This window comes from Emys orbicularis, chromosome 19 (genome assembly GCF_028017835.1).
Source record: "Emys orbicularis isolate rEmyOrb1 chromosome 19, rEmyOrb1.hap1, whole genome shotgun sequence".
Classification (NCBI taxonomy): domain Eukaryota; kingdom Metazoa; phylum Chordata; order Testudines; family Emydidae; genus Emys; species Emys orbicularis.
In genome coordinates, this window is record NC_088701.1 from 16175390 (window position 1) to 16202812 (window position 27423).

At 47.3% G+C, this 27423-nt stretch overlaps 1 pseudogene; it reads right to left on the reverse strand.

Annotated features, from left to right (window-relative positions):
- LOC135891603 (bromodomain-containing protein 4-like) overlaps positions 1–27423 on the reverse strand; it is a 141475-nt pseudogene that overhangs the window by 67856 nt on the left and 46196 nt on the right.

Sequence of the window (27423 nt, forward strand, 5' to 3'; positions counted from 1 at the left end):
AATTAGCATGGCATTGTTAGCTGCGACAGTTAACGTTTCATTGCCTTTGCCACTTAAAGCCTTTCATTTTCTATGAAGAGCAAGAACCTTAATGATCAGATTTAAGCCCCTCACTATAAGAGTTCTTCTAATTTCTGAGACGAGGCTGTGTTGGGTCAGGGTTAGCTAACACATTACTTAACCGCAACCAACCACAATGTTTACTGAAGTGTAGATGCTGATTAACACCTTTATATCTCAACAAGTTATACTGAAAATGTCATGGTTAGGTAGGAAGTAGCTAACATGTCAGCTAACCCAAATAGAACTCAAACTTTTCCTAATTTAGGCAAACCATATGAGACTCATAGCTAACAATTTCTAGGAAGTGTTTCAATCATATTATTCAGCAGTGACTAATCATTGGAATCTGCTTCGGTGTGTCTTCTTTGCTAATTCTTATAGTTTAACATTGAGAAACACTGATAGTTCAAACTTGAGACGAGACGTACAGAAATATTGATTAGAGCAGATATTGATATCAGACTATTTTTATCTCATCAAAATATGAGTCTCTCAAAATGTAAGTTTCTCTCATTATTCACCAAAACTGCTTTCATGTAACACCAAAGGAAGCTGACAGAGAAAGCCTTGGTCTTAAACAACTGTATTACATCCCAACCAGTTATGTGCTTAATCTGTTGGACTAGAAGTACTGACCTGTTCCTAGAGCGCCTCTCCTACCCTCTAGAACCTTGGAAAGCAACACCAGCCTATACCGCCACATCTCTCAGATGCACAAAGCAGTGTTGGCATCTCTTCCCTGAACCACTCATGCTAGATCAAAATCCAGCTATAGCAAGATGTTACAACAAAGTGTCAGCTGACCATGCTATTGGGTCTCTTCTACATGCAGTCAAGCACCTCATCCAACACCAGGCCACGGACAGGGGTGAAAGTAGGCCAGTACGGCATACCGGTAAGAAGCCCGTACACAGTCAACGTTAAAGCGCTGCCGCAGCAAAGCATTAAATTGCTCCTGAGGGTCCTTAAAGTGCTACTGCGGTGGCGGCCGGAGCCCCAGGCCCTATTAAATCGCCGCCAGAGCCCCAGGTGGTGCGTGCAGGCAAGGCAGTGCAGATGGGCTCCAGTCCCGCCCCTTCCGCTCGAGGCCTGGAGTAAGTGTTCCATATTACTTTCATCCCTGACCACGGATGACAGTAATGACAGGGTGGGTGAGGTAGTATCTTTTATTGGACCGACTTCCGTTGGTGAAAGAGACAAGCTTTTGTCTCACAGAGCTCTTCTTCAGTTCTGGGAAAGGTACTCAATGTCACAACTAAATGCAAGGTAGAACAGACTTAAGCATAAAAGAGTTAACACACATTGCAAGAGACCATTGAAGGTGAAATGGACAGTTAAAAACTTTGCACTCATAGGATAAAGGCAGGTGAGTGGGTTACAAATTGTTGTAATGAGCCATAAATCCAGTGTCTTTATTAAATCCATGATTTTTAGGGTCTAACAAAGTTATGAATTTAACTATCAAAAGACAAGCTTGGGAGCTATTATGCAGGTTTCCTTTGAGAAAAAGGACTAAGATATCAGATATGGAGTGACCATTTTATGAAAAGTGTTCACCCACAGGCGTTTTTGTTTTATCATTTTTCTGTGCGAGTTCATTTGAGAATGTAGTGATGATTAGTTTGTTGCACCCACATAGATACTGGGGCATTTAATGCACTGGATGAGGTACACCACATGATAAGCATGTGTAGGACCCATGGATCTTGAAAGGTGTGTTGTGAGGGGTACTGATCATTGTAGTAGCGGAGGTATGTCTACAGGTTTTGCATCTGTTACGACAGGGTCTGGTGCCACTTTGAGTTGGTGCGTCCTGTTCTGAGGGTAGCTTGCTTTTGATTTGCTTGAAGAAGTTGTGGGGGGTGTATGAAGGCCAGAAGAGGGGATTTAGGAAAGATTTATTTCAAGATGTGGTCCACATCAAGTATGTTGTTTAATGATACCCCCTACAGACTGCAGTGTGGGGTGGTAGTGACAAGTAGGGGAGTGCAGTGTCGTCGTCCCCCAACCCCGTACTGAAGCAAGTCCTTTTAGGGTAATTGGGCAGCCCGTTCCATGATGTGATCTACTTCTCTGGTGGAGTGTACTTGTTTGGTGAACATGGTTTTAAGTGTGTTACGGTGTGTATCCCAGACTTTCTCCTAGAAACATTCTATGGTAGCTGAGTGCCTGGCTGTAGATAACATTTTTGGGGTGTTTGGGGTGGTTACTGGATCTGTGAAGGTAAGTGTAGTGATCTGTGAGTTTCTTGTATATAGTTATCTTCAGCTGATCGTGGAGTCTAGGAAGTTGATACTGGTGTGAGAGTTTTAGCTCTGGTCTACGCTACAGAGTTAGGTCGACATAAGCTGCCTTTCGTCATCCTAATAATGTCAGTATCTACACTGCAAGATCCCTCCCGCTAACTTATCCCGCCTGCTACGTTAACTTAGCTCCACCTCCATGAGAGGTGTAGTGATTAAGTCAATGTAGTTAGGTCGACGTAACAGCAGTATAGACAATGCATTCCTTACATCAACTTAACTGGCCTCCAGGAGGTGTCTCACAATGCTCCATTGTGACCACTCTGGTCACAGTCTTCAACTCCTCTGCCCAGTGGTCAGGTATAATGGAAAAAGCCCCTCCCCTATTAAAGGACCACTAATTTTGAATTTCCATTTCCTGTTTGCTTGGTGTGGAGAGCTTGCCTGCCCAGCTAAGCATGCCAGTTCCACACTCCAAATGCGCTCCTGCCTGGATTACACAGGAGGTGGTGGATCTCCTGGGTTTGTGGGGAGAAGGGGCTGTCCAGACACATTTCAGCTCCAGCCATAGAAATGTGAACATCTATGAGCAGATCTCTTGGGGCATAGTGCAGAATGGCTACCAGAGGACCTGCAGCAGTGCCGTGTGAAAGCCAAGGAGCTGCGGCAGGCATACTAGAAGACAAAGAAGGCAAGCAGTTGCTCTGGTCCAGCGCCACAAACATGCCGCTTTTACAAGGAGCTGCATGCTATATTTGGCAGCGACCACACAACCACCCCCAACAGCTGTGCGAATACCTTGGATAAGTCAGAGTCATGGGCCAACATAGGCAACACTGAGATGACTGTGTTGCACAAGGAAGAGAGACAGGCAAATAAGGGATCCATTGTCCCAGAGAGCCAGGAGCTATTTGTAACCCCAGAGCAGTTCAGCCAGTCACAGCAGTCCAGCATGGGTGAGCATGATGCAGGGAAGGAACCTCTCGTAAGTATGCAGTTCACAATATTGTGGGGGCACATTTTATTTGCTATTTTTTCTTGAAATAACCAGTGCAGGTACAGTGGCTATCTGCTTCTAATTGCCTGGCACAGATAGCCAGAGGGCGCCCTGCAAAAAAAGATTATTTATGCACACCGAGATGTCCTGTGAATCCTCCACAGAAATAAGAACATTACCTACCTTTCGTAACTGTTGTTCTTCGAGATGTGTTGCTCATGTCCATTCCGGGAGCGCGCACTCCGTGTGCACAGTTGCCAGAGATTTTTTCCCCCTAGTGGTATCTGTAGGGCCAGCTCTGGCAACTCCTGGAGGCCAGCACTTATGCACCGATATAAGTGGCGCCACCGGCCCTGCACCGTTTCAGTTCCTTTTTGCTGTGAACTCCTATGGCGGGACAGGTGGGCAGGTCATGGAATGGACACGAGCAACAGCTCGAAGAACAACAGTTACGAAAGGTAAGTAACCGTCCTTTCTTCTTCGAGTGCTTGCGCATGTCGATTCCATTCTGGGAGACACACAAGCAGAAGTCCTGGAGGTGGGTTAGGAGTTTAAGGTCGTGTCCACTGCAGCACAGCCCTCCTGAAACTAGCATCATCTTTTGCCTGTTGGGTGATCGCATAGTGGGATTCGAATGTGTGGACCGAGGACCATGTCACTGCCTTGCAGATGTCCTGTATTGGTATATGTGCCAGAAACGCAGCTGAAGATGCTTGAGCCCTTGTTGAGTGGGCCTTCATGATGCCTGCGCCAGACACCACCGCCTGCTCATAGCAGACCCGGATATGGGCCATGATCCATGGCTAGACTGTTTGGACCGTTACTGGGAGGCCTTTCACAAAAAGCCATGTGGATTTGCAGAAAGGTCTTCTCCTGTCTATATAAAAGGCCAAGGCACTTCTAATATCCAGAGAATGCAGATGCCACTCTTCTTCTGTATTATGCGATTTAGGGCAGAAGACTTGTAGGAAGATGTTCTGGTTGTAAAAAAGACACCACCTTGGGGAAAGAGGCTGAGCGGGGGCGCAATCAGACCTTGTCCTTAAAGAATACAATATAGGGAAGCTCCGATGTTAGCACCTGAAGCACCTAGACTCTTTCTAGCAAAGTAATTGCTACCAGGAAGGTGACTTTCAAAGAGAGTAGCAGAGGAGAGCATTTTGCCAATGGCTCGAACAGAGGCCCAGTGAGCTTGGACAAGACCAGGTTTAAATCCCATGGCGATTTAAACGAACCTGCGGGTAGAGCTTCTCCAGACCTTCACTGAATCTGTCATACCCTTGGCAAAGACTGTCCAACCCTGGATTGGAGGATGGAATACCGATATCGCTGTCAAATGCACCTTGATAGAGGCTAGCGACAGACCTTAATGCTTCACATAAAGGAGGTAGTCCAGGATGGACTGTAAGGACACTTGCAGAGGAGGGAAGCCACACTCGGCGGCACAGTAAGTAAAGCATTTTCACTTGACCAGGTAAGTGGCCCTAGTCAAGGGCTTTCTGCTACCTAGCCAAAAAAAACCAAAAAACCAAAGAAACACGGTTACTCACCTTCTCATAACTGTTGTTCTTCGAGATATGTTGCTCAAGTCCATTCCAATTAGGTGTGTGTGCTCCGCATGCACAGTCATTGGAAAGTTTTTCCCCTAGCAGCACCTGTCAGGTCAGCTATAGAGCCCCTGGGAGTGGCGCCTCCATGGCCTCTTCAGTTCCTTTTTGCTGGCTACTCCAACAGAGGATTTGGAATGGACATGAGCAACATCTCAAAAAACAACAGTTACGAGAAGGTGAGTAACCATTTTTTCTTTCGAGTGCTTTCTCATGTCGATTCCAATTAGGTGACTCCCAAGCCCTACCCAGGAGGTGGGGTTGGAGTTACGGAATCTCTGACTGAAACGCCGCTTTGCCGAATGCTGAATCATCTCTGGCATGCTGGGTGATAGCATAATGAGAGGAAAACATGTGAACCAAGGACCACGTCACTGCCCTGCAGATTTCTTGAATTGGGACCTAGGCCAGGAACACCGCCGAGAAGGCCTGTGCCGTTGTGGAATGCACCATTAGTGCCAGGGCTGGAACTTTGGCTAAGTTGTAGCATGTTCGGATGCATGACACGATCTATGACTAAATCCTCTGCGACGAGATCGGGAGTCCTTTCATCCGGTCTGCTACCGCCACGAACAGCTGGTTCGATTTACGGAACAGCTTTTTGCGGTCAATGTAAAAAGGCCAGCGCTCAAATGTCCAGTGAGCGAAGCCTCTGTTCTCAGCTACTTGAGTGAGGCTTAGGGTAAAAGAAAAATGTCCTGGTTGGAACGGAACTGGGACACCACCTTTGGAAGAAATGCTGGATGAGGCCTGAGGTGCACCTTGTCCTTAAAGAAAACAGTGTAGGGAGGGTCGGAGGTGAGGGCTTGAAGCTCCGATACCCTCCTTGCCGAAGTAATGGCGACTAGGAAGACCACCTTCTATGATAGGTATAGCAGCAAGCAAAGCATCAGGGGCTCCAACGTGGGGGGAGGAGGTGTGTGTGAGAAAGGACCAGGCAGAGGTCCCACACCAGGACCGGTTGTCTAACCTGAGGGTACAGCCTTTCCAGACCTCTCAGGAAATGTCCAACCATGGGGTTGGCAAAAACGGAACACCCAGCTGCTCCTGGCTGGAAGGCAGAAATGGTTGCCAAGTGCACCTTGATGGACGATGCCACCAGACCTTGCTGTTTTAAGTGCAATAGATAGTCCAGGATGAGAGATATGGGCACCTGCAGCTGAGGTGTGCGGCCCTGAGGGCACCAGATTGCAAATCTTTTCCACTTGACCAGGTAGGTGGCCCTGGTGGAGGGCTTCTGCTACCAAACAAGACCTCCCTAACAGGCTCTGAGCACGAGTTCCATGGGGTTTAGCCATGAAGCCATGTGCTGAAGGGACTGGAGGTTGGGGTAATGAAGGCAACCGTGGTCTTGGGTGATCAGGTCCGGGACCAGGGTCAGTGCGATGAGGCGTCCACCAACAGCTCCAGGAGTGTGGTGTACCAGTGTTGGTGAGGCCATGCCAATGCCACCAGTATGACCACCGCCTTGTCCCTGCAGATCTTGAGCAGGACCTTGTGCACGAGTGGGAACGGTGGGAATGCCTACAGCAGATGTTCCGTCCAGGGGAGGAGAAATGCATCTGCAAGCGAGCCCAGGCTATGATTCTGGAAGGAGCAGAGTCACAGGCACTTTGTTGCCTCATGTGGCAAACAGGTCAAGTGATCTTGTGCATAAAAAGGTTGGAGACCACTGGTCTATACGGTCTTGCCTTTGACAATCGGTAAGAAATGGGAGCAGGTGTTTCGAACAGCTCATAGCGCTAAAAGATTTATATGAAGATTGGATTCCACCGGCCCTGGACAGAACGTGAGTTTAGTATGCACCCCAACCCCGGATGGATGCATCTGTGGTGATAGTGAGCGTTGGCCGATTCTGTACAAAGGGCACCCCCCTGCAGACACCGTGGATAAATAAGGGAGTCTTATTTGTTCAACATTGTGATGTGCTTGTTTATATTGTGCTTGTGTGGGACAGTTTGTCTGGAGCCAAGTTTGTAGACACCGCATGTGTAACCTTGCATGTCTGACGACGAAGGTCGTGGCAGCCCTGTGGCCTAGAAATTGCAGTCAAGTTCTGGCAGATACTTATGGACTGTTTCACGTTGTGGAGATCAGGTTGGTTAAAATCAGAAATCATTTTCTTGGTAGATAGGTCGTCGCCTAGGGAGACTTGAGATAGAACCCAATAAACTCTAGTTCTTGTACTGGTGTCAGAGTTGATTTTTTTATATTTATTTGAAGGCCTAACCTAGTAAATAGAGTTACTGTCTGTTCGGTGGACTCTAATGCTGCTTGCAGTGTTGGCAGTTTCAGCAGCCAGTCATCCAACTACGGAAATACACCTCTACCCCGATATAACGCAACCCAATATAACACAAATTTGGATATAACATGGTAAAGCAGCGCTCCGGGAGGGCAGGGCTGTGCACTCCGGTGGATCAAAGCAAGTTCGATATAACGCGGTTTCACCTATAACGCAGTAAGATTTTTTGGCTCCCGAGCACAGCGTTATATTGGGGTAGAGGTGTATCATGATTCCTTTTTCTGCGGAGGTAGGCAGCTACAACAGCTAAGACATTTGAAAATACCCAAGGGGAAGTGGATAGGGTAGGACCTTGTCTTGGAAATGTTCCTGCGCTACTGCAAATTGGAGAACCTTCCAATGTGAGGGATGGATGGTTATATGAAAATACACGTCCTGGAGGTCGAGGGCTGAGAACCAATCCCCCCTTTCTAGCACTGGAATTATGGTACCTGGTGTGACCATTTTGAATCGCTGTCTCTTCACAAACTTGTTGAGTCGCCGTAGGCAAGGATGGGTCGCCACCTTCCTGGGTTTTTTTCCTGCATGAGAAAGTGGTATGAAGAGAATCCCTTATTTCTATATTCTGTTGGGATGGGTTCTACTGCTCCTAGGTGTAAGAGGTGGCTACATCTTGTTGCAGTAAATGTTCGTGAGAGGGGCCCCTAAAGAGGGACGGGGAGGGAGAGTGGGTAGGGGAATCTGGAGGTAATGGGGATGGAGTAACACTCTGGATAATTTCTAATACCCATCTGTCTGATGTAATAGTTTTCCAGATTGGGTAGAATGGAAGGAAGCAGATAACACTAAACAGGGAGGAGTGGTAGATACGCTGGAGGGTAGGGATAGGATACAGAGGGACCTAGACAAATTAGAGGATTGGGCCAAAAGAAACCTGATGAGGTTCAACAAGGACAAGTGCAGAGTCCTGCACTTAGGACGGAAGAATCCCATGCACTGCTACAGACTAGGGCCCGAATGGCTAGGCATCAGTTCTGCCTAAAAGGACCTAGGGGTTACAGTGGATGAGAAGCTGGATATGAGTCAACAGTGTGCCCTTGTTGCTACGAAGGCTAACAGCATTTTGGGCTGTATAAGTAGGGGCATTGCCATCAGATCAAGGGATGTGATCATTCCCCTCTATTCAACATTGGTGAGGCCTCATCTGGAGTACTGTGTCCAGTTTTGGGCCCCACACTACAAGGAGGATGTGGAAAAATTGGAAAGAGTCCAGCGGAGGGCAACAAAAATGATTAGGAGGCTGGAGCACATGACTTATGAGGAGAGGCTGAGGGAACTGGGATTGCTTAGTCTGCAGAAGAGAAGAATGAGGGGGGATTTGATAGCTGCTTTCAACTACCTGAAAGGGGGTTCCAAAGAGGATGGATCTAGACTGTTCTCAGTGGTACCAGATGACAGAACAAGGAGTAATGGTCTCAAGTTGCAGTGGGAGAGGTTTAGGTTGGATATTAGGAAAAACTTTTTCACTAGGAGGGTGGTGAAGCACTGGGAATGGGTCACCTAGGGAGGTGGTGGAATCTCCTTAGAGGTTTTTAAGGTCAGGCTTGACAAAGCCCTGGCTGGGATGATTTAGTTGGGGATTGGTCCTGCTTTGAGCAGGGGGTTAGACTAGATGACCTCCTGAGGTCCCTTCCAACCTTGATATTCTATGATTCTATTAAGCGATCTCCAAAAAGTTTGAAGATTGTAGATGGTTCCAGCATTGAAAGATGCAGGGTTCACAGGCCCTCCACCAAGGCCTCAAATTTGTTGTCTGGAGGCCGATGGTTGGGATGTAGTATTTGAGGGAGTAGATAGTCCTCCCCTCAATGTTTTCTGTTTCTGCCCCTGGTGGTCATAATATCTGTGGCACTGTGCATAAGGAGGGGGTGGAATCTTCGAGGGGCCTGATAATTTCCTTGTCTTCATTTGGTTCTAGGTGTGTAAATACCCAGGGATCGTAATGCCGCCCTTGAGAGTATGTAGCGACTCGCCTGTTTTGGCCGCAAAGAATTTGGGTCCTTCAAATGGCAGGTCTTTGACCATCAACTGTACTGGTTCAGGGAACCCAGAAAGATGGAGCCAGGAAGCCGTTCTCATAATCACATTGGTGGCTATGGACCTCGCTGCTGTATCTGCCAAATCCAGAGCAGCCTGTAATGCTATCCTGGTTATGAGTTGTCCTTCTGATACAAATGATCTGAATTGCTCTCTCTCTTCCAGAATAAAATCAATAAATTCAAGAGAATTTTGCGTAATTATTATGATCGTACTTAGCTAGTAACACTTCTTAGTTAGCTATTCTCAAGTGTAAGGTCACCAAGGAGTATGCTTTGTGGCCAAAGAGATTGAGCCTCTTCCAATTCTTTTCATATGGCATGTTCCTGGGGGTAGCTGTCGTCTGCCCTGCTCATTGACCGCAAGAAGAGAAATTCAGTTCCCTTCGCAATCATGTAGTATTTTTTTAATTAGACCTCTTGCTGGGGTCTGAGAGATTAACTTCACTGGTACCATAATCACATCATTCATAGGAAGAGAGATTTTGGAGGAAGTAGGTGTGTGCAGTATGTCTATGATGCCATGCTTCCTGGACTTCTTCGAGCGAAATACCCAGTGAACTCACAACTCTCTTACAGAGGTCTTGGAATTGCTTGAAATCATCTCATGTGTTGGGAGGCGGGGACAGGATAGTGTCATCAGGCGAAGATGAGGAGAAGTGAGCCTCAGGTGCGGTGTCCTGGTCAGAGAATTCCTCCTCCTCTTCAGCCCCATTCTGTAGGTTCAGATGGTCCCTGTGCCGTCGATAAGGGTGAATGTGCTCTCTCTCTGGGTGGGCCAATAGGTCTGTATTGTTGCTGCTATAGCGGGTAAGCCGTTCCTGGACTCCAAAACGGCCACTGTGGAAAGAAGGGTATAGGTGGCATCCAGGGGTGCCCACACCAGGGGTGGTACTTCGGGTCAACCAGGTAGCCCTTGTGCGCAAGAACTGATTTGATGGGAGCACTCACAGGAGAGGAATGCTGTGGAGAGTGTAGAACATCATCATCATCGCTCGAAAATGGCAGACCGGAAAGACATGGAGAGGTGGGTTGACTTGGTATTGAGTGTTCCTGAGGTACTGTTGGTACCGAGAATGGCAGACCCTAGCAGCAAGGTGTCAATGGCATTGGTACCACTGGCATCATAGGAATCCGTACCAGATGTTGCAATCTTCTTGTCGGTGCCGTTGTGCGGCCCCATGTGTGTGGTGCCTGTACTAGGTGGTGCCATCATCTGCGGAAGTGCTGAGACTCTCGGTACTGGGTGTTTGATCAGCTCCCCCAGTACTGTAGTATGGGGTTTCAGTTTCTCCTTGCTGTCTGTGTCAGAGCTCGGCCGCTTGGCATCTTTTGTTTTCTTGGCACCAACAGTGCCAGATCATCCTGCTATTTCAGTGATGGGAGGACCTGGTGCAGTTGGTACTGAAGCTGTTTGCCCGTTGGAGGAGCGCCTTTTATTGGCCAACTCATGAGTCAGGGTCGTTGTACTTTTTTTTTTTTTTTTTTTTTTTTGCTGCCTTCTTGGCAGTTGGTTGGGAGCCTGGACCATGGAAGAAAGGCCCTGTCAGAGGCTGTTGTTGGAGATCTCTGGCCATGAAGGGTGTGTACCTCGGGCTCAGAAGCAGGGCGGAGACACTTCTCCATGAGGAAGAGTTTAAGTTGAAGGTCTCTCGCCTTCCTGGTGTGGGCTTTGAGGTTGTGGCAGTGCAAGCACTTCTGCGGTATACCTGTCTCACCAAGACAGCAGACACACAGAGTGTCTGTCTGAAACTGGTATTGAAAGTCTGTAAGTAAGGCAGTGTTTGAACCCTGAGGAGGCAGGCATGCCCCTCAGGGAGCATTTTCTCCCTGTAAAGGGAGGTCAGGGGGGAGAAAAACGACTACTCTACAGTGACAGTTGAACGGAAACCTGCAATCCTATGAAGAGAAACAATTTTTATTGGGGGGGGGGGAGAGGACGGAGACAAAAGAATAAAGCTAACTAGTTTAAACTAGGACTGTCAAGCGATTAAAAAATTAATCACGACTAATCACACTGCTAAACAATAATAAAATACCATTTATTTACATATTTTTGGATGTTTTCTACATTTTCAAATATATTGATTTCAATTACAACACAATACGAAGTGTACAGTGTTCACTTTAGATTTTTGATTACAAATATTTGCACTGTAAAAAATAGTATTTTTCAATTCACCCAATACAAGTACTGTAGTGCAATCTCATTATCATGAAAGTTGAACTTACAAATGTAGAATTATGTACAAAAAAGTGCACTCAAAAATAAAACAATGTAAAATTTTAGAACTACAAGTCCGCTCAGTCCTACTTCATTCATGTTCAGCCAATCGCTCAGGCAAACAAGTTTGTTTACATTTGCAGGAGATAATGCTGCCAATGTCGCCTGAAAGTGAGAACAAGCATACTCATGGCACTGTTGTAGCTGGCGTCACAAGTTATTTCCGTGCCAGATGAGCTAAAGATTCGTATGTCCCTTCATGCTTCAACCACCATTCCAGGGGACATGCGTCCATGCTGATGACGGGTTCTGCTTGATAACAATTCAAAGCAGTGCAGACCGACATGTTCATTTTCATTATCGGAGTCAGATGCCACCAGCAGAAGGTTGATTTTCTTTTTTGGTAATTCGGGTTCTGTAGTTTCTGTTTCAGCGTTGCTGTTTTGAGACTTTTGAAAGCATGCTACACACCTCGTCCCGCTCAGATTTTAGAAGGCACTTGAGATTCTTAAACCTTGGGTCGAGTGCTGTAGCTATCGCTAGAAATCTCACATTGATACCTTCTTTGCATTTTGTGAAATGTGCAGCAAAAGTGTTCTTAAAATGAACAACGTGTGCTGGGTCAATATCTGAGACTTCTAGAACATGAAATATATGGCAGAATGCAGTAAAACAGAGCAGAGGACATACAAGTCTCCCACAAGGAGTTCAGTCACAAATTTAATTAACGCCTTTTTTTTTTTTTAAACAAGCGTCATCAGAATGGAAGCATGTCCTCTGGAATGATGGCCAAAACATGAAGGAGCACACGAATGATAAACCTATCCTACTCAGAATAAGCTGAAAGGGCTGCTAGCTGTTCCGACTTGAGTCAATGGCGGAAGAGGAGGAACTGAGGAGGGGTTGGTCGCACCGTGCCAGATACCTGCCTGAAGCGGCGCAAGATTACGAGCTCGAACACCTAAAGTGGAACACCTACAGGGACATCACTCAAAGAGGAACATAAGTTTTCAGTGTAAAACAGCTGAGGTAAGGATTATTTCCATGTCTTTCCCTAGCACCCAAGTCATTTATTTCACTCTCTCTGGGCCAGCCATTCACAAATCCTACTTAAGTCTCTGCTGAAGAAGATGGTCCAACTTCATATAACAGATTTAAGTTATCCAGAGAACCCTGGTGCTCACTAAATCCTGAATCATTCATGAGATACTGTAACTGTGATTATCAAGGCAAATAGTACCTGCTGCATTGAAACCTTGTTACTAGGCATGGGAAGGGGACAACCTATAGCATCTCCACTTTAAAAGTTTAGCTCGAACGTTTAGAGGGTTTTGCACTAAACATGCTTTCTTGGATGTCTTGCTTGGACTCTCCTGCCATTTCAACAGAGCCAGAGAGGGCTCTGTTCTACACACACCTTTTCCATATACATAACAAACAGGATGAAAACTGACAAGCTGTTCAGCTAAGATTTTACCAAATACAAACATTCTTGGTTAATATGATGGAACTGTCTCACAAGGAGAAGCCAAAAGTCACAGAACTGATTTGCCACTTGATGTAATCTGAATATTGTGGAGTCTCAGATGAGATGAGTAGCTAATCTGTCTTGTCTCTAGCAGTTGACCAGAAACCCCCCAGAACTACCGCCTGTCTCATGGAAAGGACACAAGTCTTTCCATGGAGCAAAATGGGATAGAGGTGCCTTGGGAGGGAACAAAAAAATCTTAAGAACCTTGTAAGATTTCTATTTGGTAGATCTACAGGTGCTCAAAAGAGAGCAGCATTTCCCAATAATAGCTGCAGAAGGGTAAGTATAAATTAAGATTTTACTATGCATTAACAAGACCATTTTACTAGCTTAATTTTTCACCCATAATGCCAGGAGCAAAAGCACATTACTAGACAGTTTAACAGTCACTAATGTGACTTTTTGCACCCATAAAATGCTGCCTAGTAAAATGTTAATTAACAATTTAATGTTTAAAGTTTCTCCCCTGACAGGGGATTTTTTTTTTATTTTTTGGTGCCAACATGGAAAATAAGAGACGAGACAACTGCCTTACTATTACAACGAGACAATTTCAAAACTGCTTTAAAAACTTAAACAGATAAAAGTGTAATTAAGGGAAATATTGCTGTGATAGAATATACTATCCCTAAGGGGACCACTACAGTTCAGGGCATGACCAAGGAAGGAAGCCAGGAGGCTTCAAGATGGGAAGACACGGATCAATGAACAGATTCAGAGTCAGCTAGGGCCTGTTAGCCTTCAAGCAACACAGGCTGGAGCAAATATTGAAACAGGAAGGCAGCTGCTACTATTGCTGGGAGTAAATAGATCATCCTGTGCGGTGGGCCTCTGGGAAAGTTTGTGCCACACCAGTAGGCAAAAGTTAGTGAAGAAACTAAGTTTGTTTTTCTTTGATTTGTTCACATGGTGAGTATACCCAGCCTAGAAAGACTTGCTCCAAGGAAGAGAGATTATGTTTCTTTCATATTTGTTCATGGTGGGATTGTAGTCAGCCTGAAGAGAGCTTCACAATAGACTGTTTTACTACAATTTACTCTTCAGACAAAAAGGCTAACCTGTTTATATGTCTGTTAGTCTATAAGGTGCCACAAGACTATTTGTCGCTTTTTACAGATCCAGGCTAACACGGCTACCCCTCTGATGTTTAAGTTCTGTTTGCTAAAGATGTGCTAGGCTTTCCTTTCAGAGGAAAAAGACTGAATTATTTTGGCTTCTGTTTTCATCTTAAACCAGTCTTTCAAACTCACCCTTGCAGAACAGAAAGACTTTGGACTCTCTGTTTTTCCAGCCTGCCATGAAATGCTCTGGAGGGACCTCTGCTCTGAGTGCAGATGCAGAAAACAATGTGGCTGCAATGCATCAGACTGGTCAGGAGAGGGTGCTGATAGGCTATACTGAAAAAAAGCTACCGGTGATCCACACATAAGGGAAGCTATGGAGAGGAAAAAACAGAGGTGGTTATGGGACAAACGCGCAAATGGGGTTCTAAGGCTGTCATCCTTCGGAGTTTGACAAGAGACAGTCAAATGAGTGAGGATGAATAGCTGTGAAGGGCTTTGAAGGCTTGAATTTGATGTGGTGGAGAACGGGGAGCAAAACAAAGGATTCGAGGTAAGGAGGCCGACATGGTCAGAATGATGGATCCAGGTGATCTCAGAAGCTCTGTGTTTAAAGGAGAGGCATGGAGCAGCAGCTATCAAGGAAGCCAGAGAAGTTGTGGGAGATAACAGGAGCCTGGATAGGAGTATGGACAAGAGGGTCTTAAAAAAATTGTGAAAGCAGCAGCAGAATGTGAATATTGCCTGGATGAGATAGGACCCCACAGGTTATGGGTTTGAGACAGGATGGATGGTGATGTGTTCAGTAGTGGGGGAGAGCTTTAGCCATATCAAGTTTAAGCTGACAGCAGATGTGAATTCTCAGGAATTAGAAAGGAAAAACTAGTGAAACAAGAAGTACAAACATGACAGTTGGAAGAGAGGGAGATCGAGCAGTCAGTTGTAAATGGTCAGTTTAACGTTGCTGCTACATGGTCCTGCCAAATTAAAAAGGTCAGCCCCAGAATGACATGCTGGAGAAAGTTTCTGTAAGAGAGAAGCCATGCCCAAGAGAGTGTTGGTATAAACTAGGAAGGTATCAAAGAAGGTACCACTTCTGTGTTGTGCACTCCAGTTATCCTGGATACCTTTAAAATAAAGGCAGAGGTGACAGCCTGGATCAAGAGATGGGCCAGGAACAGAAAGATAGATTTGCAAGTTCAGCACAGAAACTGTAGTCGATGCAGTGAGAGTGGATGACCTCACCCAGTGAGATAGGGTATAGAGGGAGAAGAGGAGAGGACAAAGACAGTCAAACAGGACCCCTAAAAAAGAAGTCAGAGGAAGCTTTACCAACACACACACTTATACACACACTCACACTCACTCTGAACGAACAATCACAGGTAAGGAGAGAGCACCAGGACACGACAGTCTTGTGAAAGTAAAAGGCGAACAAGATGTTAAGCAGGTGGGCGAGCTCTGAGCTGCATTTCCTAGACACACAGAAGAAAACATTCAAGATGCTAGGGGTAGGATATACTGCAACAACATCATGTTGCATCATCTCAAGTTGCAGTGGGGGAGGTTTAGGTTGGATATTAGGGAAAAAAATTTCACTAGGAGAGTGGTGAAGCACTGCAATGGGTTACCTAGGGAGGTGGTGGAATCTCCTTCCTTAGAGGTTTTTAAGGTCAGGCTTGACAAAGCCCTGGCTGGGATGATTTAGTTGGGGATTGGTCCTGCTCTGAGCAGGGGATTGGACTAGATGACCTCCCGAGGTCCCTTCCAACCCTGATATTCTAGGATTCTATGTTAGAGCAATTATGCTAGTCAGATGTTTCAAGATGCTTCCATTAACAGCATGAAGCTGGAAAACCAAGTGGTTTCAAAAAGAATGTGTGAATAAGGCACGCTCCAGAAAAAAGCTGTGGCTCCTGGGTAGCACATGTAATATTTTTAAAATAAGACACATGTATTAGTCTGCATTCTGAACAAGCTGCCTCCAGGTGTCCCCTTATTTGTCACAGTCCAAAAAAACAACAAAAAACAAAAAACAAAAAAAGTTTCTTTTCCCACTACTTTATTTGGGCTATTTGTAATCCAGCAATTAAAATGACCTGCATATTCGCTTAAATGAGCTAACTGAGGCACCCTGTGTCTAAAACAATTTAATATAAGAGGTTATTCAGGCAGAAAATGGATCCTCCTCTGTTTTCAGATGGATGCTGAGGTGTGCCAGAAGCATGGGACCAAGCCCACCATGACTTCTGGGAACTTAACATCCCAACCACAGGCACACAAATGTACGTGTAGTAGGTTCTCTTCTGTGCCAATACCCATACAACCTGGGCATTTTTAGGGTATTCATCACATAACCTTACAGCAAAAATGGGGCAGGTCATCTGAAATGGTCAAGCCTAATTTTTTTTTTCCAAAATACATTTCAATTTAACCAGATTCCATCCATTTTAAATCCAAGCAAACAGAGGCATCATCAACAAGCCATTTACCTACTGGTGGTGAGGAGAGGATAAAATTTTCAAAAAGTGCGTAAGTGACTTAGGCACCTACGTTCCATTTTCAAAAGTGATTTAAGTGTCAATGAGACAGGCCATTACATCACTTAAGCGCTTTGAAAATTTTATCCAAAGTAAAATGTCAAGCTCGAAAAGGTGTTGAATGGAGTGTAAAATAAAAACTGAAGATTTGACAGTGTTCATTTCACATTTTTAATTTATCTGAAGAACTAAGATTATAAGCCATTAGCAGCAACTCAGATGTTTCCAGAAAGAAAAGTCAGTGTAAGTGAAACAAACAATCCTCACTCTAATCAGTAAGTGCACCACTAGCCTCAGGAAACAGGAAGTATACTGTCTTCTGGCTTCAGACTGAGTTTCTCCTCCACTGAGTCTTTGTTCCTCTCATCAGTCCCTACAATAAGGGCACATGACTAAAAAACATGACTCACCCGAAAGTGCTGACTCACAGCCTGTAAAAGGAATCCAATACTGCAGACTGGAGAATGGCCAAGTTACTAGGTCATTTTATGAGTAAGGTCCGACTTCATTTGCGATATTGCGGATTCCACAATATTAGGCTTCCACCGCAATTTTGTTTTAAATTAACTTACTTTGCACAGTTCATGATTTTGCATACATTGAGGTTTGCAACACACACTCTCCTCCTCCCGCTCCCCTCCCATTATTACATTAAATGATCTTGAAGAGTTTTGGGCAGGGCAAGGGAGGCAGATGCCCAGGTGCAAAGCAGGGGGATGGGGCGGGGATGAAAAAATGAGGAGAAACACACTAGGGAGTAGAGCCTTGCAGCAGGCATAGTACTGTCGCCTTACTTCTGCACTGCTGCTCCTGGCAGCAGCATTGCCTTCAGAGCGGGATGCCCAGCCAACATCCAGCACTCTCCGGCTGCCCAGTTCAGACGGCAGCACTGCCACCACCAGCAGCGCAGAAGTACGGTTGGCAATATCAGATCCGCTGCAGGGTTCTATCCCCTACCACTTCCCCCCTCCTTCCCCAGCTTTGCATCCTGGGCAGCTGCCCCGCTTGCCCTGCCCCCTAGGGACAGCCCTGTAGTTGCACCAAACTGTCTGGTTATAAAAAAACATTCCAGGCCTAACTAGTTGAATGTTTATATCATTCCAGCATTTTTTTCTGAAACAAATACATCTACTGCGGCTTTTCCAAATTACTCCTATTAATAAAGGTCCATTATTACTTTCCGCGATATTCTAGGCCAGGGGTCGGCAACCTCTCAGAAGTGGTGTGCGAGTCTTCATTTATTCACTTTAATTTAAGGTTTCGCGTGCCGGTCATACATGTTAACGTTTTTTAGAAGGGGTCTCTCTCTACGTGTATATTATATAACTAAACTATTGTTGTATGTAAAGTAAACAAGGTTTTCAAAATGTTTAAGAAGCTTCATTTAAAATTAAATTAAAATGCTGATCTTACGCCGCCAGCCTGCTCAGCCCGCTGGGTGGGGGGTTCCGGGCAGAGGGCTGGGTGTTGGGGGGGGGGGGAGACTCGAGGGCAGGGCAGAAGGCTGGGGGGGTTCAGGGCAGAGGGCTGGGTGTGGGGGGGGACTCGAGGTCAGGGCAGAGGGCTGGGGGGGTTCAGGGCAGAGGGCTGGGTGTTGGGGGGGGAGACTCGAGGTCAGGGCAGAAGGCTGGGTGAGGGGGGGTTCAGGGCAGAAGGCTGGGTGTTGGGGGGGACTCGAGGTCAGGGCAGAGGGCTGGGGTGTGTGGACGTGCAGGGCATAAGACTGGGGGGGGTTCAGGACAGAGGGCTGGTGTGTGTGTGTGGAGGTGCAGGGCAGAAGGCTGGGTGTTGGGGGGGACTCGAGGTCAGGGCAGAGGGCTGGGGGGTGTGTGTGGAGATGCAGGGCAGAGGGATGGGTGTGTGTTGGGGTGGGGAGGTGCAGGGCAGAAGGCTGGGGGGTGTGTGGGGGGGTGCAGGGCAGAGGGATGGGTGTGTGTTGGGGTGGGGAGGTGCAGGGCAGAAGGCTGGGGGAGGTGTGGGGGGGTGCAGGGCAGAGGGATGGGTGTGTGTTGGGGTGGGGAGGTGCAGGGCAGAAGGCTGGGTGTTGGGGGGGGACTCGAGGTCAGGACAGAGGGCTGGGGGGGGTGCAGGGCAGAGGGATGGGTGTGTGTTGGGGTGGGGAGGTGCAGGGCAGAAGGCTGGGGGAGGTGTGGGGGGGTGCAGGGCAGAGGGATGGGTGTGTGTTGGGGTGGGGAGGTGCAGGGCAGAAGGCTGGGTGTGGGGGGGGTTCAGGGCAGAGGGCTGGGGTGTGTGTGGAGGTGCAGGGCAGAGGGATGGGTGTTGGGGGGGGACTCAAGGTCAGGGCAGAGGGCTGGGGGGGTGTGGGGGGGTGCAGGGCAGAGGGATGGGTGTGTGTTGGGGTGGGGAGGTGCAGGGCAGAAGGCTGGGGGGGGTGTGGGGGGGTGCAGGGCAGAGGGATGGGTGTGTGTTGGGGTGGGGAGGTGCAGGGCAGAAGGCTGGGGGAGGTGTGGGGGGGTGCAGGGCAGAGGGATGGGTGTGTGTTGGGGTGGGGAGGTGCAGGGCAGAGGGATGGGTGTGTGTTGGGGTGGGGAGGTGCAGGGCAGAGGGCTGGGGTGTGTGGGGGGGGTGCAGGGCAGAGGGATGGGGCTGTGGGGGTGCAGGGCAGAGAGATGGGTGTGTGTTGGGGTGTGGAGGTGCAGGGCAGAAGGTTGGGTGTGGGGGAGGTTCAGGGCAGAGGACTGGGTGTGGGGGGGGGACTCGAGGTCAGGGCAGAGGGCTGGGGGGGTTCAGGGCAGAGGGCTGGGGTGTGTGGACGTGCAGGGCATAAGACTGGGGGGGGGTTCAAGGCAGAGGGCTGGTGTGTGTGTGTGGAGGTGCAGGGCAGAAGGCTGGGTGTTGGGGGGGACTCGAGGTCAGGGCAGAGGGCTGGGGGGGTGTGGGGGGGTGCAGGGCAGAGGGATGGGTGTGTGTTGGGGTGGGGAGGTGCAGGGCAGAAGGCTGGGGTGCTCGGCTCGTGGGGGTGCTCCCAGCCCCCTGCCCTGAGCGGCTCAGGGCAGGGGGCTGGGAGGGATATGACCTGTTCCACCCCCTTCCCTAAGGCCCGTCCCTACCTCTCTCTGCCTCCTCTACGGAGCAACCAGCACGCTGCGCTCGGCTCTGGCTCCTCTGGGAGGAGGAGGGGCCGGAATGCACCACGTTGTGGGAAGAAACGGGGGGGGGGGAAGCGTGGCTGCCACAGGACCAAACTTCTGCCTCCTGCCCCCGCAGGGGAGAGCGGGGGGCGGGGGGGCTGAGTGGGGCGGGGGGCCGTGACCCCCTCCCCACCGCTCTCCCCTGCGGGGGCAGGAGGCAGACGCTTGATCCTGCGGCAGCCAAGCTTCCCCCTTCCCCTTCTTCCCACATTCCGGCCCCTCCGCCCCTGCTCCTCTCGGTGGGCAGCAGCGTGCCACTCAGAATCGGCTCGCGGGCCGTAGGTTGCCGACCCCTGTTCTATGCTTTGTCCGCGACTCAGCTGCAATTATTGAAGATCATCCCGCAATTGAGTTAGGGTCTTAATACTGAGAGATTTGTGCTGCTATCACAGAAGGCAAATACAATAGCTGCATTTTAAAGCGGGGCCTTGGCTTTCCCATTTAAAACAAAAAAACAAACAAAAAACACAAACTATTTCTATTCCCAGGCCTGTGTATCAAATAAGAGTTGTTAGAATTAAACGCGGGTAATGCTTAAATGCAGTTTTAGATCATAACGGTCTTCCCAGTTGCTTCGCTAAAGCCACAAACATGTATTTGAACACAAACTATTGCAGAAAAGGTGCAAATGGGAAGTAAAAAGGGCAAAAACATGATATGTACAAACAGCTTGCCAGGGAAAAAAGTAAGTAAACTTTAAATAAAAAACCCAACATTAAGGTGATATTAAAGTTGTCCATTTAAAAATAAGTCTGATAGCACAGATATTAACGCTCCTACAATATGGTTGTCAGTCATTTTACATATTACACACACAAACAAGTATTTTGTTAACTAATGTTATTTAGTGTACGTTAAGCACCTGAAAGCTAGGAAATGCCAGATTTAGGTTTGCTTGCATGACCTTAATTCTACCCTCTTGTGCATTCATGTTGTGCACATCCTGTGAAAAACACAAGTATCATATAAAAAGACTGTACCATAATGAATATATAGGGGAGGGATAGCTCAGCGGTTTGAGCATTGGCTTGCTAAACCCAGGGTTGTGAGTTCAATCCTTGAGGGGGCCATTTGGGCAAAAATCTGTCTGGGGATGGGTCCTGCTTTGAGCAGGGGGTTGGACTAGATGACCTCCTGAGGTCCCTTCCAATCCTGATATTCTATGATTCTATGAACAAGGGGCCCAAATTAAGGTCGCATGCAAATGTAAATCTGGCACTTCCTAACTTTCAAGTGCTTGACTTTGTAACCTAAACAAAAAGTTATGGGGGGGGGAAAGAGATATTTCCTAGTCATTTTTTTTTTCTTTCAAGAAAGGTAAAAACTACATGCAACTAACAGTCATCCCCAACCCTATCATGAGTCATCAGCAGCATCTGACCTCTGAATCTTCAACATTGAAGTACAGACTACTGCTACTGGACCCACAGGACTAACAGCATTAGCTAGCAGCAGTTGAAGGCTGTTTCCCAGAGGAATTGGGATGAGTACTTGGATCTAGTGGTTAGTGGGGGGTGGGCAGAGGAGAAGCCCAGCCCAGCCTTATTCACATGCACGCTCTCTCTTCCTTGCTCACTAGTTGCAGGGGATCTTGCCCTGTGTTTTGCCACAGAGGAGGAACACACAGGAGGAGGTTGCTGGCCCATGCACTGGGTACAGGGGGTAGCTGGGGGGAAGCTTGGCCCATCTTTCTTTTTCTTCCCCTCTCCGCCCGGTAGCCAAGGAAGCCTGGTTGCTATCAGCTCCACCTATAGTAAACAGCATTTTCTATTCTTGTAGAATAGAATATCACTGTTTAATCCCTCCTCTCATTTAACATCACCTGTCCTTCACTGAGGATTGTGTGTGTGTCAAGTTGGAGGTTTCAAAACACATTGCTTGAGACAGGGAAGGGAAGGGTTCAATTCTTAAAATAAATAAATTAAAGTGAAAGGGATTTTACTCAACTTCATGAAAGTTCCCCTTCTGTGCAGAGAGCAAACACTGAAGATTTCAGCTCAGAAGGTGACACTTGAGAAAGCTGCAACTGTGAAAACTGTGTGGCTCGAAAGCTTGTCTCTCTCATGAATAGAAGTTGGTCTCATGAAATATATTACCACACCCACCTTGTGTCTATAATGAGTAAAGGAATATTCTGGGCCAGGTTTTCAAAAGCAAGCCTCTTTGCACTTGCAATTACTGTCCCTTGGATATCTATCTATTTTGTGGTTTCAAGGTATTTTAACTGTACCTGAAAATAACTGAGTTAAATATGCCTGCAAATTGCAGTTACAGAAAAGGGAGGCCAGGTCTAGTAGAGGCTGAGATGAAAATTTTGCCCTGCATTTTCTAAAACTGCATCAATCTGTATACAACTATACCACTAGCTGCACCATGGGGAAACAGAGCAACAGTGTTTTGCACAACTCTAATGACACAAACAAGTGCATCTTAATTTAGTAGAAAATTCATATTGTGCTTCCACAAAAGCTGATAAATGTATTCACTCACCAGAACAACTGATCCTCACTGAAGACTGGTAATTCATCTTACTTAATTTCTCAAAGGGTGCACAAAACAGTCTGAATAATTTTTAAATGTGCTGAGAATGAACTGTGTGTCCAGAGAGAGGGAGATACAACTTTGCCATTCAAATACATCGGGATCACAATGTGCTTTAGAAATTATAATGAATTCCATTTCACTAACCCTAAGAAACATGTATTATACACATTTTACAGAGGGAAACTGAAGCTGGGAGATTAATTTACACAAGGTCACATGTCTTGCAGAGCCAGGAACAGAACTCCTAGCTCCCACATACAGGCTTCCACGCCCAGCTGCTCATGTATGTATCTAGAAAGGATTCTACAAGATTATATATTTTTGAAAGAAACACAGTATTGAGCCTTTAAACATGTATCAAACTATAAATCTTAATTTACACATCATTCTCCTATATAAAAGCTTTATTGCAATTTACATAATATACACATTTAATCCAATCTTTACTGCAGCTCTGCTGAGCAAGTCAGCATAGCTTTACCTTCCACCATGGCATCCATGCATCTGCTTACAATAAAAAGGTAGTGAAACCATGATTTGGAGCTGTTAATTCAGAAGTGCAGCAAAAATTTAAGAAAACTACAGTGCTAATCCTTAAACTAAGGTACCCAATATAGGACAGACACCAAAACTATTTTAAGACTTCTGGCTCCCACACAAGATTGAGGAAAGTTATGATTCAGTATGGGGCACTCTCACCTTAGCAGCGCTAATCACAGACCATAACCCCACTGTGCCAGGCAAAGAACGTATACTGAACCCAACACTCCAGCATGGTGCTGGGGTGGTATATAGCTGGATATTTGTCTTTTGAATGACACCTTTTTAAAAATGTCTCAACATTTGTGCCATTAGACATCCAATGCACTTTGCATAAGAGTCAGGATATTTGACCAAGTACCCTGGCCAAATTTCAGCTTCTGTAAGATCACAAACTTGTTCATAGCACTGACCACATTTTAACAGACTATTACATAACATCCCTGTGGCAATTACAGAAATTACATACATCAGAAGTATTTCAGCTGTCCAATTTAGCAGCTGGAAATGAGGGTATGCTCTCCACAGAACACCAGAATGTCCTCCACAGAGAACTGTTTAAGAATCTACTAGAATCATAGAATCATAGAATATCAGGGTTGGAAGGGACCTCAGGAGGTCATCTAGTCCAACCCCCTGCTCAAAGCAGGACCAATCCCCAACTAAATCATCCCAGCCAGGGCTTTGTCAAGCCTGACCTTAAAAACCTCTAAGGAAGGAGATTCCACCACCTCCCTAGGTAACCCAATCCAGTGCTTCACCACCCTCCTAGTGAAAAAGTTTTTCCTAATATCCAACCTAAACTTCCCCCACTGCAACTTGAGACCATTACTCCTTGTTCTATCATCTGGTACCACTGAGAACAGTCTAGATCAGGCCTGCACAACATGCGGCCCGCGGGGGCTCACTGTGCAGCCCGCGGGCAAGCGGCGGGGTGGGGCTGTCGGATTCGCCCAGGGCCGGTGAACTAGGCAGTCGCCTAGGGCGCCCAGGATTTTTTCTCCCTCCCTTCCCTTCCCCTCATGCAGAGTGTGGCGCGGCTGATTGGGCGCCTGGGCCTGATTTAGCTGCTCCCATTGGCCTCCAGCAGGTAGAGTCCCTCCCCCGCTCCCTCCCTCCCCCTGCCTCAGCATCGCATCGCAGCACTCTGATGGGGAGGGGTTGTGTGCTCCGCAGCTTGTTTGGTTTAGCTCCACGTGGAGCGGCATAGTGGTAAGGGGAGTCCTGGGGGGCAGTCAGGGAGCAGGAGGAGGGTTGGATGGGTCAGGAGTTCTGGGGGGCAGTCAGGGGGCAGGGAGTGATTGGATAGAGAGTGTGGGAGTCCCGGGGGTCTGTCTGGGGGCGCGGGTGTGGATAAGGGTTGGGGCAGCCAGAGCACAAGTAGGGGGTAGGGTCCTAGGGGGGGAGTTAGGGGGGAGGGTCTCAGCAGGGGGCAGTCAGGGGACAAGGAGCAGGGGGAGAGTTGGAGGTTCTGCGGGGGGTGGGAAGTGGGAGGGAGTGGATGGGGGCAGGGCTCAGTTGGGACTCCCCCCCCGTCCTCTTTTTTGATTGTTGAAATACGGTAACACTAAAAAAGCGGTGCCCTGGCTCGGCAGGGAGGAGCCGCCTTCCGGAGGCACCGGAGAGCCAGAGCGTCGGCTTGCATGGGCAGCGAGCCCCAGCCATAGAATCATAGAATATCAGGGTTGGAAGGGACCTCAGGAGGTCATCTAGTCCAACCCCCTGCTCAAAGCAGGACCAATCCCCAACTAAATCATCCCAGCCAGGGCTTTGTCAAGCCTGACCTTAAAAACCTCTAAGGAAGGAGATTCCACCACCTCCCTAGGTAACCCAATCCAGTGCTTCACCACCCTCCTAGTGAAAAAGTTTTTCCTAATATCCAACCTAAACCTCCCCAACTGCAACTTGAGACCATTACTCCTTGTTCTCTCATCAGGTACCACTGAGAACAGTCTAGATCCATCCTCTTTGGAACCCCCTTTCAGGTAGTTGAAAGCAGCTATCAAATCCCCCCTCATTCTTCTCTTCTGCAGACTAAACAATCCCAGTTCCCTCAGACTCTCCTCATAAGTCATGTGTTCCAGGCCCCTAATAATTTTTGTTGCCCTCCGCTGGACTCTTTCCAATTTTTCCACATCCTTCTTGTAGTGTGGGGCCCAAAACTGGACACAGTACTCCAGATGAGGCCTCACCAATGTCGAATAGAGGGGAATGATCACGTCCCTTGATCTGATGGCAATGCCCGTACTTATAAAGCCCAAAATGCCGTTAGCCTTCGTGGCTACAAGGGCATACTGTTGACTCATATCCAGCTTCTCGTCCACTGTAACCCCTAGGTCCTTTTCTGCAGAACTGCTGCCTAGCCACTCGGTCCCTAGTCTGTAGCAGTCTGATCCAATGGCCGGAAGTTGAAGCTATAAAAATTGAGACCGGAACTAAGGCATAAATGTTTAAGAGTGAGAATGATTAATCATTGGAACAACTTACCAAGGGTTATGGTGGATTCTCCATCACTGACAGTTTTTAAATCAAGACTGGATGCTTTTCTACAAGATCTGCTCTAGGAATTATTTTGGGAAAGTTCTCTGATCTGTGTTATACAGAAGGTCAAATTAGATGATCACAATGGTCCCGTTTGGTCTTGGAATCTAGGAATATGTACTCCAAAGGGAACGTGTTTGATATCCTTAGCTATATGATGCAAAGTATTTAATTAGACCCAACTGCTAATTTAATTTATGCGGTTTCATCAATTTCTTGAATATCCCTTACAAAAAAGGAAGTGGGTGGGCTGAATTTGCTTTTACTAAGACTATATAAAAATCCATTCTTATACCATGAACTCAACATGGAATTGGCACTTATGTCCAACAGTTATAACATTTAAGCAAATATTGGTGCAATTTCACCTCACTATACAGCTTTAAAACCCACAAATAGCAGCAGCAAAATACAAAAACAGCTAATTTAAATTCACAGCAGATCTTCCCTATTTTAATTATGCAATCTGTGTCAGTGGGGAATCACAAATAGGATTACTTTTCCATCTGACCGATTTAGGCAGCTGGTGAGAATAGCATTCATGTCACCAGCAAGACAACATTGTCCGGAACAAATTTAATAGTCATACTGCAATAATCTGTTATTAGAATCCTTAATCCTTGCTCACACAATTATGTGTAAACTCTGACATCTATGGTTACCTGCATAGTTTCTCCTCCATATCCAGAGATCTCATTCAGGTGCTTACTACTCACATTTTATCAAAGTCCTTTTGCCCCTAGAGATATAAACTGCTTTGTGATCATGGCAGAAACTTAGAATTAGATGCCATGGACAAGTCCTTCAAGCTCACCTTGCCCATGCTCTGGCCCATGCAGGGCAGCTCCCTATACAGTGCTTTGTCTACCCTTCAACATCTTAAGCAATAGCACTTCCCCACTCTTTCCCAAGGAACCTATCCCACCTTAATAGGTTGCTCGGAAGCTTTTCTCTTTTTTTAATTTAATTTTATTCCAATTCATCCCACTGTTCCCAGTTATTCTCACCTGGCCCATGCCAAGCACAATTCTTCCATATATGCACATCTCACATACTTTTATACTCTTTCCTGACCCCCATAACAAATTTTCACAATATACTGCCATGAAGCCTTCCATGTTCCTCATTAAATATACTCAGAACGCAAAGAGATCAATAGCCCCATTATTCTGCACTACACTGGATTTAAATTATGTGGCAGCATTAAAAGGTGACCTGCAAAGGGAAAAAAAAAGACTGTGTCCCCTGTTCTGCTTCTTTAGGGATGAACAAAGGAGACCATTTTCCCCCAAAGCTTTTTCTGTGTGTCTTACCCAGGCAATATCAGGAATATTAAATAGTTTTCCCTGTTCTTCTTGGGCATCTAGGAGGACACGAGTGGGAAAGTCTAAGGCTAGGTCTATCCAACAAAGTTTTGCTAGCATAGCTACATTGGTTAGGAGAGCAAAAAAGTCACACACCCCTAACCACACAGCTGTCGTTCAGGGAGATATAATTAAACTATTGACAACTATACTTGCCTTTTGCCAGTATATGCTGCATAGCCACTGCATAGCTGTACCATGCAAAGCCTCTGCAGTGCAGACTACCAGCCCTTAGCCCAGGGGTGGGCAAACTTTTTGGCCTGAGGGCCACATCTGGGTGGGGAAATTGCACGCAGGGCCATGAATGTAGGGCTGGGGCAGGAGATTGGGGTGCAGGCTCCGGCCCCGCGCCACTCCCATACTGGAGCAGCTCCAGGATGGCAGCGGCGTGCAGCGGGGCTAAGGCAGGCTCCCTGCCTGCCCTGGCCCCGCGCCACTCCCGAAAGCGGCCGGCACCATGTCCCTGCGGCCCCTGTGGGGGCGGGGGTAGAGGGCTCCTTGCGCTGCCCTCTGCCCCCACCCCCCGTCACCACGTCCCTGCGGCCCCTGTGGGGGCGGGGGCAGAGGGCAGCGCACGGAGCCCTCTGCCCCCGCCCCCACAGGGGCCGCAGGGACATGGTGCCAGCCGCTTTCGGGAGCGGCGCAGGGCGGGTGCAGGCAGGGAGCCTGCCTTAG